We start from the raw sequence: 10,696 nt of genomic DNA on the forward strand, positions 1-10,696 counted from the left end.
TCTAAATCACCCTCAGATTAACCTAACCATTAATGTCTGGGGCTTTAGGTCAGTCCCAGTTCTGACACCAAGCTGTTGTCAAACAAGAAAGTGGTATAACTGACAGAAAAACACTGACAGCATGAGAGAAAGTTTGTGTAATAGAAAAGTGTAGGAGGGCTGGCGCTGTGGTGTAGTGGGTATAGCCAGTGCCTGCGACACTAGTATCCCATATGGGTGCCAGTTCGTGTCCTGCTTGCTCCACTTCCAATCCAGCTCCCTGCTGGTGGCCTGAGAAAAGCTGCAGAAGATGTCCCAAGTGTTTAGGCCCCTGCCACCCTTGTGGGAGACCCAGATGAAGCTCCTGGTTTCAGCTTGGCCCGCCTCTGACTGTTGTGGCCATTTGTGGAGTGAACCAGTGAATGGAAGATTGCTCTCTGTCTCTCCCTCTCTTTGTAACTCTGACTTTCAAATAAAGAAATCTGTAAGTAAGCAAATAAGCAAGCAAGCTGGCCAAGGTTGAGTGAAACCAACTGCTTAGTTTCATGAACAACACCCTGCAATACCTCAGGACAGTATTGCAGGGTGGGGTGGGGAGAAATGAGAAAGAATGTAGCCCTCAGCTCTTATCTGCCACTCCTCCAAAGTTCATCCCTAGAACAGAGCTCTCCCAAGTGTCCAGATTGCACAAAGCCAAATCCACCCTGACATCAATGGGCAGGGAGGGAGGGGATGCCCAGGGCAGCGTGAGGTGCTGTTAGGCAGGCTATCTCAGCGTGAACTTTGCAGAGCCCACACACAGCAGTCTTGGTAACAGTGACCAGAACAAGAGAGGTGTGGGACCAAGAGCCGCTGAATTAAGGCAGTCTGTCTGATAAAAGGGGCAGTGGGGCAAATGTGGAAGAATTGCCTGTTTATATTTCTTCATTTGTGTCTCTGAGTTTTGGTATGCTTTTAAAATACTGTTCTGGGGATTATAAGCAGTGTGTATAGTCTGTGTGCCAAAAAGATCCATCAGCAAACATAAAACCTAAAGAAAAGTCTTCAGGCTGGTTCTGTGGTACAGTGAGTCAGGCCACCACCGGGCAATTCTGGCATCCCATATCAGAGCGCTGGTTTGAGTCCCGGCTGCTTCTCTTTCCATTCAGCTTCCTGCTAATGTCCCTGGGAAGGCAGCAGATGATGGCCCAAGTACTTGAATCCCTGCCACCCATATGAGACACCTGGATGGAGTTCTTGGCTCCTCAGACTAGCCCAACTCTGGGTGTAGTGTGCATTTGGAGAGTGAACCAAAAGATGGAAAGTCAGTCTTTCTCTTTCTCTCTCTCTCTCTCTCTCTCCCTCTCACTCGCTCTCACTCTCTCCCTTTCTGCCCTCCCTCTCTCTCTCTCTTACTCTGCCTCTCAAATAAATAAATATATATGTATCTTTTTTTTCTAAAAGGCTTTAACCTTATATCAAAGATAATTAAATGAAAGTGCTCATTTATGGTTTTTTGTTTTGTTTTTTTTTTTTTTTGTTTTTGTTTTTTTGTTTTTTTTGACAGGCAGAGTGGATAGTGAGAGAGAGAGACAGAGAGAAAGGTCTTCCTTTTCGCCATCGGTTCACCCTCCAATGGCCACTGCGGCCGGCGCATCGTGCTGATCCGATGGCAGGAGCCAGGTGCTTCTCCTGGTCTCCCATGCGGGTGCAGGGCCCAAGCACTTGGGCCATCCTCCACTGCCTTCCCAGGCCATAGCAGAGAGCTGGCCTGGAAGAGGGGCAACCGGGATAGAATCCGGCGCCCCAACCGGGACTAGAACCCGGTGTGCCAGCGCCACAAGGCGGAGGATTAGCCTATTAAGCCACGGCGCCAGCCTCATTTATGTATTTTTAAAAGATTTATTCATTTATTTGAAAGTCAGAATTACACAGAGAGAGGACAGGCAGAGAGAGAGAGGTCTTCCATCCGATGGTTCACTTCCCAAATGGCTGCAATGGCTGGATCTGTGCCTATCCAAAGCCAGGAGGCAGGAGCCTCCTCTGGGTCTCCTACATGGGTGCAGGGGCCCAAGGACTTGGGCCATCTTCAGCTTTCCCAGGCCACAGCAGAGAGCTGGATTAGAAGTGGAACATCTGGGACTCGAACTGTCGCCCATATGGGATGCTGGCACCCCAGACCAGGGCATTAACCTGTTGTGCCACAGCGCCGGCCCCTCATTTATATTCTTAAGTTGGCAGAAAATATTTACAATTTGTTTATATCCAAATATAATCATTTTCTGTTCAACTTCTTAAATTAGTTGACCAGCCTTCCTTAATGATGTCAGATCATAGGGCTCCTTTATTCTTTCTAAAAGACTTAAGTTTTACTGGTTTTTTAATAACAGGCATATTGAACTATAACGCCCTTGCCACAGAATTCACCATTACAAGATGTACAATTCAGTGGTTTTGAGTATATTTACAAATGTGTGCAAACACCACCACTAAGTCCAGAACATTTTCATCACACCATAAAGAAACTGTGCACATTAGCACAGTCACTCCCGTCTCTTCCCTCTCTTCCAGTCCCTGGAAACCACTTACCTCCTCTCTGTCTGGGTCTGCCTGTTCCGGACATTTCATATAAATGAAATCACACACAATGTAGCCTTTTGTGCCTGAATTCTTTCACTGAGCATGTTTTCAAAATTTCTTCCAGTATCAGAACTTCATTCCTTTTTATAGCCAAGTAATATTCCATTGTGTAAACGTGCCACATCTTGTTTACCCCTCCATCTGCTCGTGGACACTGGGTAGTTTCCATCATCTAGCTCCTTGTGTACACGTTTTACATGTTTTGTGCAGACATATATTTTCAGTTCTTCTGGGTAAGCACTTAGGAGTGGAGTTACTGGGTCATGTGATAACTAATTTTTTTTTTTAAAAAAGGAATGTTGGCAATGTGTCCGTGCTATGATAAATACCCGTTACCCATTGTGAACTTAATAGACTACACAGAAATGTCTAAGAAGGCTTTTGAGTCCTCTCAGAGTAATGACTACTCCAACACATACTTACACACAGCCTCTGTGACTGCTTAATGATGTGATCACTGAACTTATTAAGTGCTTTATCTGCAAAGAACAGCATTGTTCATTGTGCTTTTAATGCCCTAGGAATCAGACAAAATGCATTTTAATCACTACTGGTACGTGCTGGAGGAAGTCTATGTTAGGAGGGAGGTACAGGTGGAAAGTAAGATTTCCATGTCAATGAATAGTGAAATTATTTCTAGACTGATGAAACCAAATTATTTTCCTTTTTTTTTTTTTTTTTTTTTTTTGACAGGCAGAGTTAGACAGTGAGAGAGAGAGACAGAGAGAAAGGTCTTCCTTTTTCCATTGGTTCACTCCCCAAGTGGCCGCTACAGCCAGTGTGTTGTACCCAACACGATGTGCCGATCCAAAGCCAGGAGCCAGGTGCTTCTTCCTGGTCTCCCATGCGAGTACAGGGTCCAAGCACTTGGGCCATCCTCCACTGCACTCCTAGGCCACAGCAGAGAGCTGGCCTGGAAGAGGGGCAACTGGGACAGAACCAGCACCCCAACCGCGACTAGAACACAGGGTGCCAGTGCTGCACGCGGAGGATTAGCCTAGTGAGCCGTGGCGCCGGCCAAAGTCAAATTATTTTTATATCTGCTGATGCTAACCTAAAATACTTATGAGTGAGAAATCCTATCTGTAGGTGGGTTCAGCAGAGTCACTGAAGTCATTCTAATACACAATATTATTTGAGTATGGCACTACCCCTAGTGTATTTTAATGTCTTGGACATGTATTCATCACTGAGGTTTTAAAGTATGTATTGATGATCTGGGGAGAATGAGTAGATTTCTCAGAAGGAAGAGAAATTGGAAAAGAATTTTTTTTTTTTTTTTTTTTGGACAGGCAGAGTGGACTGTGAGAGAGAGAGAGAGAGAGACAGAGAGAAAGGTCTTCCTTTTTGCCGTTGTTTCACCTCCAATGGCCACCGCGGCCGGCGTGCTGCAGCCAGTGCATCGCGCTGATCCGAAGCCAGGAGCCAGGTGCTTCCTCCTGGTCTCCCATGCGGGTGCAGGGCCCAAGCACTTGGGCCATCCTCCACTGCACTCCCAGGCCACAGCAGAGAGCTGGCCTGGAAGAGGGGCAACCAGGACAGAATCCGGCGCCCCGACTGGGACTAGAACCCAGTGTGCGGGCGCCACAGGTGGAAGATTAGCCTATTGAGCCGCGGCGCCAGCCTAGAACAGAATTCTTTATAACAAGAATGCCCAGATTCCTGAAGGGCTGTGAAGGAACCACTGCAGAACAGGGAGACATCCTTAGTACAGCAGACACCCAAGGTGCTGGAGGCAGCTGGAGAGGATGCATCTGGAAACGACTCCTCAGGGTGTGACTGAGGACAGGAAACCTGGGATCTCGCTCAGTAGTGTTCTGTGGCCTCATGGTGCAAGCGATTTCTAACAGTGCCTTTCCTTAGGTTGGGCCATCTTCTACTGCTTTCCCAGGCCATAGCAGAGAGCTGGATCAGAAGTGGAGCAGCAGGGACTAGAACCGGCGCGCATATGGGATGCTGGCACCGCAGGCCAGGGCTTTAACCCGCTACTCCACAGCGCTGGCCCCGTCTGGAACTTATTTTTATTTACAATATGAGATAGAGGATAACTCCCTCCCAACTTCATAAAAAATTCCAGTTCACCATCCTAAGGTGCCACCTGTGCAGTGACACTTGTCTTTTAAATCAGGTGTCCGTACATGGATGCTCTACTCTGTTCTGGTGGTCTCTGTCAGTGTTTCTGCCAGTAACACCCTGTCTCAATTCCTGTGTATTTATAACATGTCAATATATGGTAGCTTGTGTTCTTGCATCTTCTTCTCAAGAGTGCCATGACTATTCTGTATCCTAACGTAAACATTTCAGAATTCTACAATTCCACAAAAATGTACTCAATGCAGTCTTGACTGGGGTTGCACTGACTTCATTGACAAACTTCAGGAGAAATGGTAGCTTCATTATTTTAAGTTTTCCAATATGTCAGCATAGTACATCTGCCATTTATTAGGTCATTTTCAATTTCTTTGAAAATATTTCTAGGCTTTATGTATAGAGAAATTAGGTTTACTTTTTTATTTATTTGAGAGAAAGGGAGAGAGATAGATAGAGAGATAGAGAGAGAGAAAGAGAGAGAGAGAGAGAGAATTACTCCAAATGCTTGCGACAGCTAGGGCTGGGCCAGGGCCAAAGCCAGGAGCTGGGCTCACAATCCAGTCTCCGCTTGGGTGGAATCTTCAGTATCCCCAGTAACTTCGGTTATCACCACCATATCCCAGGGTCTGTATTAACAAGAATCTGAGTGGAGCTGGAGCTGAGAAGCAGGGCTCAGCCCTCCAAGATGGGATGAAAGCATCTTAACCACCAGGCTAAACATCCGTTTCCTTCAGATTTATTACTTGGTAGTGGATATACTTTGATACTGTTATAAAGGGAGTCTCTAAAATTTCATAATGATTTGATGCTCAAGTCAGAATGCAAAAAATTCAATTGCATTATTTCTGTCCTTAATTCTGTTATTTCTTTTTCTTTCCTTATTTCATTGCCTAGAGCAGCCAGTATGTACCTGACTTGAGTAAACAGTTTCTACATTTACCATTAAGTACAATTTTTCCTAGTTTTTTTGACAATAGATACCCTTTGACAAATTAAAGAAGTTATATTCTATCCCTAATATGCAAAAGTTTTTTTCATGATTATATCTAGAATTTTATCAATTTTTACAACCAATAAGAAAATCATGATTCTTCCATAAGTGTAGTGGATTTCATTAGTTCACTTGTGTGCATTAAAATGATCACATTTCAAAAATAGACCCAATTTTGTTATAATGTATTTTATATTTTGTTGGATTCAGTTTGCTACAACTTTGTTTAATAAAGACCTTAACTTATAAGCAGGATATATTAATTTGCAGTAGTCCAGTGTTTTTGTACAACTAGAAAATAGAATTATAACTTAAAATGATATCTGTAAAGATATTAGAGAGTTGTGGAAAGAGGTAAACTAAAATTCTAGAACAGTAAGGACTCCTTCTAGTTGAGCTAATGGCTGTCTTGGTTTTCTTCCACAGTGGGTTCTCCCCAGAGACTCAACTAGAAGAGAAGGCAGCAGGATTTCTGACAGTCTCAGGGCTGTTGAGACCTGTGAGAAACCAGGAGAGCCCCATGCAAGGCTGGTTTTCCCTTTACCTGAGTCTCAGGTGCTCTGTGAGTCTTGGAGCTTGGCCAGAGAAGCCAATTGAAATCTCTAGGGGGAAGGAGGCTTTCACAGATTCATTCATTTCTTCCACAGGTATACATACATGATCTATTGGTTTGCCAGGGTTGCCATAGGCTGGGGCCAGCACTGTGGTGTGGTGGATAAAGCCGCCACCTATGAGGGCGCCAATTCCTGTCCCAGCTGCTGCACTTCTAATCCAGCTCCCTGCTAATGGCCTGGGGAAGCAGCAGATGACGGTTCAAGTGCTTGGGCCCCTGCACCCACGTGAAAAACTTAACTGAAGCTCCTGACTCCTGGCTTTGGCCTGGCCAAGCCCTGGCCATTGTAGCCATTTGGGGAACGAACAGGCAGATGGAAGATCTCTGTCTCTCCTTCTTGCTCTTAACTCTGCCTTTCAAATAAGTAAATAAATCTTTGAAATACCAGAGACTGAGTAGCTTAAAAGACAGGAATTTAGAAATATCCAGGTAGCAGTGGGTTTTCTCCTCCCCCACCCCACTCCCAGGCTCCTTCCCTTGACTTGTAGATGGATGTCTTTTCCCTGTGTGTGTCCTACTCCCTCTTATAAGGACACCAGTCATATTGGATTGGGGCATACCCTAATGCACCCATTTTTTTAAAGATTTATTTATTTATGTGAAAGGCAGAGTTACAGAGAGGCAGAGACAGAGAGAGAGAGAGGTCTTGCATCTGCTGGCTCACTTCCCAAATGGCCGCAATGGCTGGAGCTGCGCCAATCCGAAGCCAGGAGCCAGGTGCTTCTTCTGGGTCTCCCATGCGGGTGCAGGAGCCCAAGGACTTGGGCCATCTCTACTGCTTTTCCAGGCAATAGCAGAGAGATGGGTTGGAAGTGAAGCATCCGGAACTTGAACTGGGGCCCATATAGGATGCCAGCGCCGCAAGCAGAGCCTCAGCCCACTATGCCACAGTGCCTGCCCCTAATGCACCCATTTTAACTTAATAGCTCTGTAAAGACCTTGTCTCCAAATATAAGCATGTTGTGAGGCCATCTTCTGCTTTCCCAGGCCATAAGCAGAGAGCTAGATCAGAGAGGAACAGCCTGGACAGGAACCAATGGCCATATGGGATGCCAGCACCGCAGGCAGAGGGTTAGCCTTCTACGCCACAGTGCTGGCCCCATAAGTATTTTTAAAGATTTTAAAGATTTGTTTTTACTTATTTTTAAAGACAGAGTTACAGAGGTAGGGGGAGAGAGAGAGAGAGAGAGAGAATGAATCTTCCATCCATTGACTCCCCCCCCCCCCCCATGGCTGTAAAGGCTAGCACTGGGCCAGACCAAAGCCAGGAGTTTCATCCGGGTCTCCCACGTTGGTGACAGGGACCCAAACACTTTGACCATCTTCCACAGATTTTCCCAGGCCATCATCAGGTAGCTGGATCTGAACTGGAGCCACTGGGACTCAACCGGCACCCACACAGGATGCTGGTGTCATAGGTGGTGGCTTTACCCACTATGCCATAGCGCCAGCCCCCAAAAGACATTTTTTATGTGCCTATTAGCCACTTTTATCTTTTTTGGTGAAGTGTCTGTTCAAATATCTGGGCCACTTTAAGCAAATAGGTGGTCAGCAGAAGATGATCCAAGTGTTTGGGCCCCTGCCACCCACATCGAGACCTGGAAGAAGCTCCTGGCTGCTGGCTGTTGCAGCTATCTGGAGACTGAACCAGTGGATGGGAAATCTCTCTCTCTCTCTCTCTGTGTGTGTGTGTGTGTGTGTGTCTCCCTCTCTGTAACTCTGTTAGAGAATGAGACTTCCAACTTCCCAGTCCAGACCTTTGAAGCTCGAGCCACAAAAGAGCGAATTACAAATGGGTGATATTGAGAAAGACAAGATTTTTGTTCAGAAATGTGCCCAGTGCCACAGTGTGGAAGAGGGAGGCAAGCACAAGACTGGACCAAATTTCCATGGTCTGTTTGGGCAGAAGATAGGTCAGGCCGTTGGGTTCTCTTACACAGACGCCAACAAGAACAAAGGCGTTCCCTGGGGAGAGGACACTCTGATGGAGTCTTTGCAGAATCCCGAGAATCCCTGGAAACAAGAAGCAGAATGAGAGAGCAGACTTGATAGCTTATGTCAAAAAAGCTATGAATGACTAATAGTTGGCACTGCCTTATTTATTATAAAACAGGAGTGTCTCGTGACTTTTTTTATGTGCACCATAACTTAATTCTCAGAGACCAGAATTCAGATCATGAATGGCTGACAGAATGTTTTTATTTGACAGTCCTGATTTAAGTAAGATTGCTTGTGTGGTTAAATAAATAGGATTGGGTTTATTAAAATATTGGCAAAAATTTCAGTTCAGTGAATCCCCTCACTGTTTTTCCCTTTTAAGGACGTGACTGGACTCAACCAATAACGTTCAACTTTTCACAAAGATTGTGAATGCCCTTTCCATGCTGCCAACATGGTGAATGTTCCGAAAACCCACCAGACCTTCTGTAAGAAGTGTGGCAAGGGCCAGCGCCGTGGCTCAACAGGCTAATCCTCCGCCTTGCAGCACCGGCACACTGGGTTCTAGTCCCGGTCGAGGCACTGGATTCTGTCCCGGTTGTCCCTCTTTCAGGCCAGCTCTCTGCTGTGGCCCGGGAGGGCAGTGGAGGATGGCCCAAGTGCTTGGGCCCTGCACCCCATGGGAGACCAGGAGGAAGCACCTGGCTCCTGCCTTCAGAACAGCGTGGTGTGTCGGGCAGCGCACCAGCCGCGGTGGCCATTGGAGGGTGAACCAACGGCAAAAAGGAAGACCTTTCTCTGTCTCTCTCTCACTGTCCACTCTGCCTGTCAAAAAATAAATAAATAAATAAAAAATAAAAAAGAGAAGTGTGGCAAGCACCAGCCCCACAAAGTGACACAGTATAAGAAAGGCAAAGACTCTATGCCCAGAGGAAGCTGTGTTATGCTGGGAAGCAGGGTGGGGTATATTCCTAGGAGTGGGATTGATGAGTCACATGGTAGTTCTGTGTGTAACTTTTGGATAAACTTCTACATCAGCTGCCCCATTTTCCTCTCCTATAAACAATGTATGAGAACTTCTATTTCTCCAAATCCTTACCAACACATTATTTTCCTTTTCAAAAAAAATTATAGCTGTCTTTATGGGTAGGAAGTGGTATCTCATTGTATATTTGATTTACATTTTCCAAATGACGATGTTGATTGTCTTATCATGTACTTGTTTGTGTATCTTTAAGAAATATCTATTCAAGTCCTTTCCTCATTTTTAAATTGAATTTTTTTTCTTTTTGTTGTTGAGTAGTAATGGCTTTTGCAGGCATTTCGGGAGAGGATCAGTGGGTGAAAGATCTGCGCGTGTGTGTTTCTCTACCTTTCAAGTAAAGTGAAAAATAAAAATTTTTTAAATTTTTAAATTATTTATTTGAAAGGCAAAGTTACAAAGAGAGAAAGAGAGCGGGCGCTTCCATCTGCTGGTTCACTACCCAAATGGCTGGGGCTGGGCTGATCTGAAGCCAGGAGCCAGGAGCCAGGAGCTTCTTCTGAGTCTCCCCTATGGGTGCAGAGGCCCATGTAATTAGGCCATCTTTCACTGTTTTCCTAGCAAAAGTGGAGCAGCTAGGTCTTGAACCAGTGCCCATATGGAATGCTGGCACTGCAGGTGGTGGCTTTGCTCTCTATGCCACAACACCAGTCCCTGAAAATTTTTTTTTTTTTTTGACAGGCAGAGTGGACAGCGAGAGAGAGAGAGACAGAGAGAAAGATCTTCCTTTTTGCCGTTGGTTCACCCTCCATGGCCGCTGCGGCCAGCTCATCGCGCTGATCCGAAGGCAGGAGCCAGGTGCTTCTCCTGGTCTCCCATGCGGGTGCAGGGCCCAAGCACTTGGGCCATCCTCCACTGCCTTCCCGGGCCACAGCAGAGAGCTGGCCTGGAAGAGGGGCAACCAGGACAGAATCCGGCGCCCCGACCGGGACTAGAACCTGGTGTGCCGGCGCCACAGGCGGAAGATTAGCCTAGTGAGCCGTGGCGCCGGCTCTAAAATTTTTTAAATCAAGAAAAGCAACAAAATTACTATGATAGAAATCAATATAATTGTTACATGTTAGGGAATAGCTAGAATACCACCAGAAAGGTATACATGTGTAGTTTCTAGGGTACCATAACATTCTGTTTCTTGACCTGGGGATTACATTATGTGTTTATTTGTTCTGTCACAAGTCACGGTTTAGTCCTTCATAGAACTATACTGTTTTTGCATCGTTTATCAAAACACTTTCTTTCCATTAACAAGACTTTTAATTTTCAGGCATAATAGGTTTAAGAGTTTTAAAATTAATGTTTCCTTTCTTCTTGTGTCAATTTTGGAGAAAGGGTCCCACTAGAAATCTGTGCCTTTTCTTTCTTTTAATTTATTTATGCCTCTTTGTCTTCAATAAGGCGATCGAATGGCTCTACAGAGGCAGAG

At 45.5% G+C, this 10,696-nt stretch overlaps 1 pseudogene; it reads left to right on the forward strand.

The window, feature by feature from the left end:
• The first annotated feature begins 8,085 nt into the window (after window positions 1–8,085).
• LOC133766740 (cytochrome c-like) lies at window positions 8,086–8,374 on the forward strand (annotated as a pseudogene).
• The last annotated feature ends 2,322 nt before the right edge of the window (window positions 8,375–10,696 follow it).

This window comes from Lepus europaeus, chromosome 1, assembly GCF_033115175.1.
Source record: "Lepus europaeus isolate LE1 chromosome 1, mLepTim1.pri, whole genome shotgun sequence".
NCBI lineage: Eukaryota > Metazoa > Chordata > Mammalia > Lagomorpha > Leporidae > Lepus > Lepus europaeus.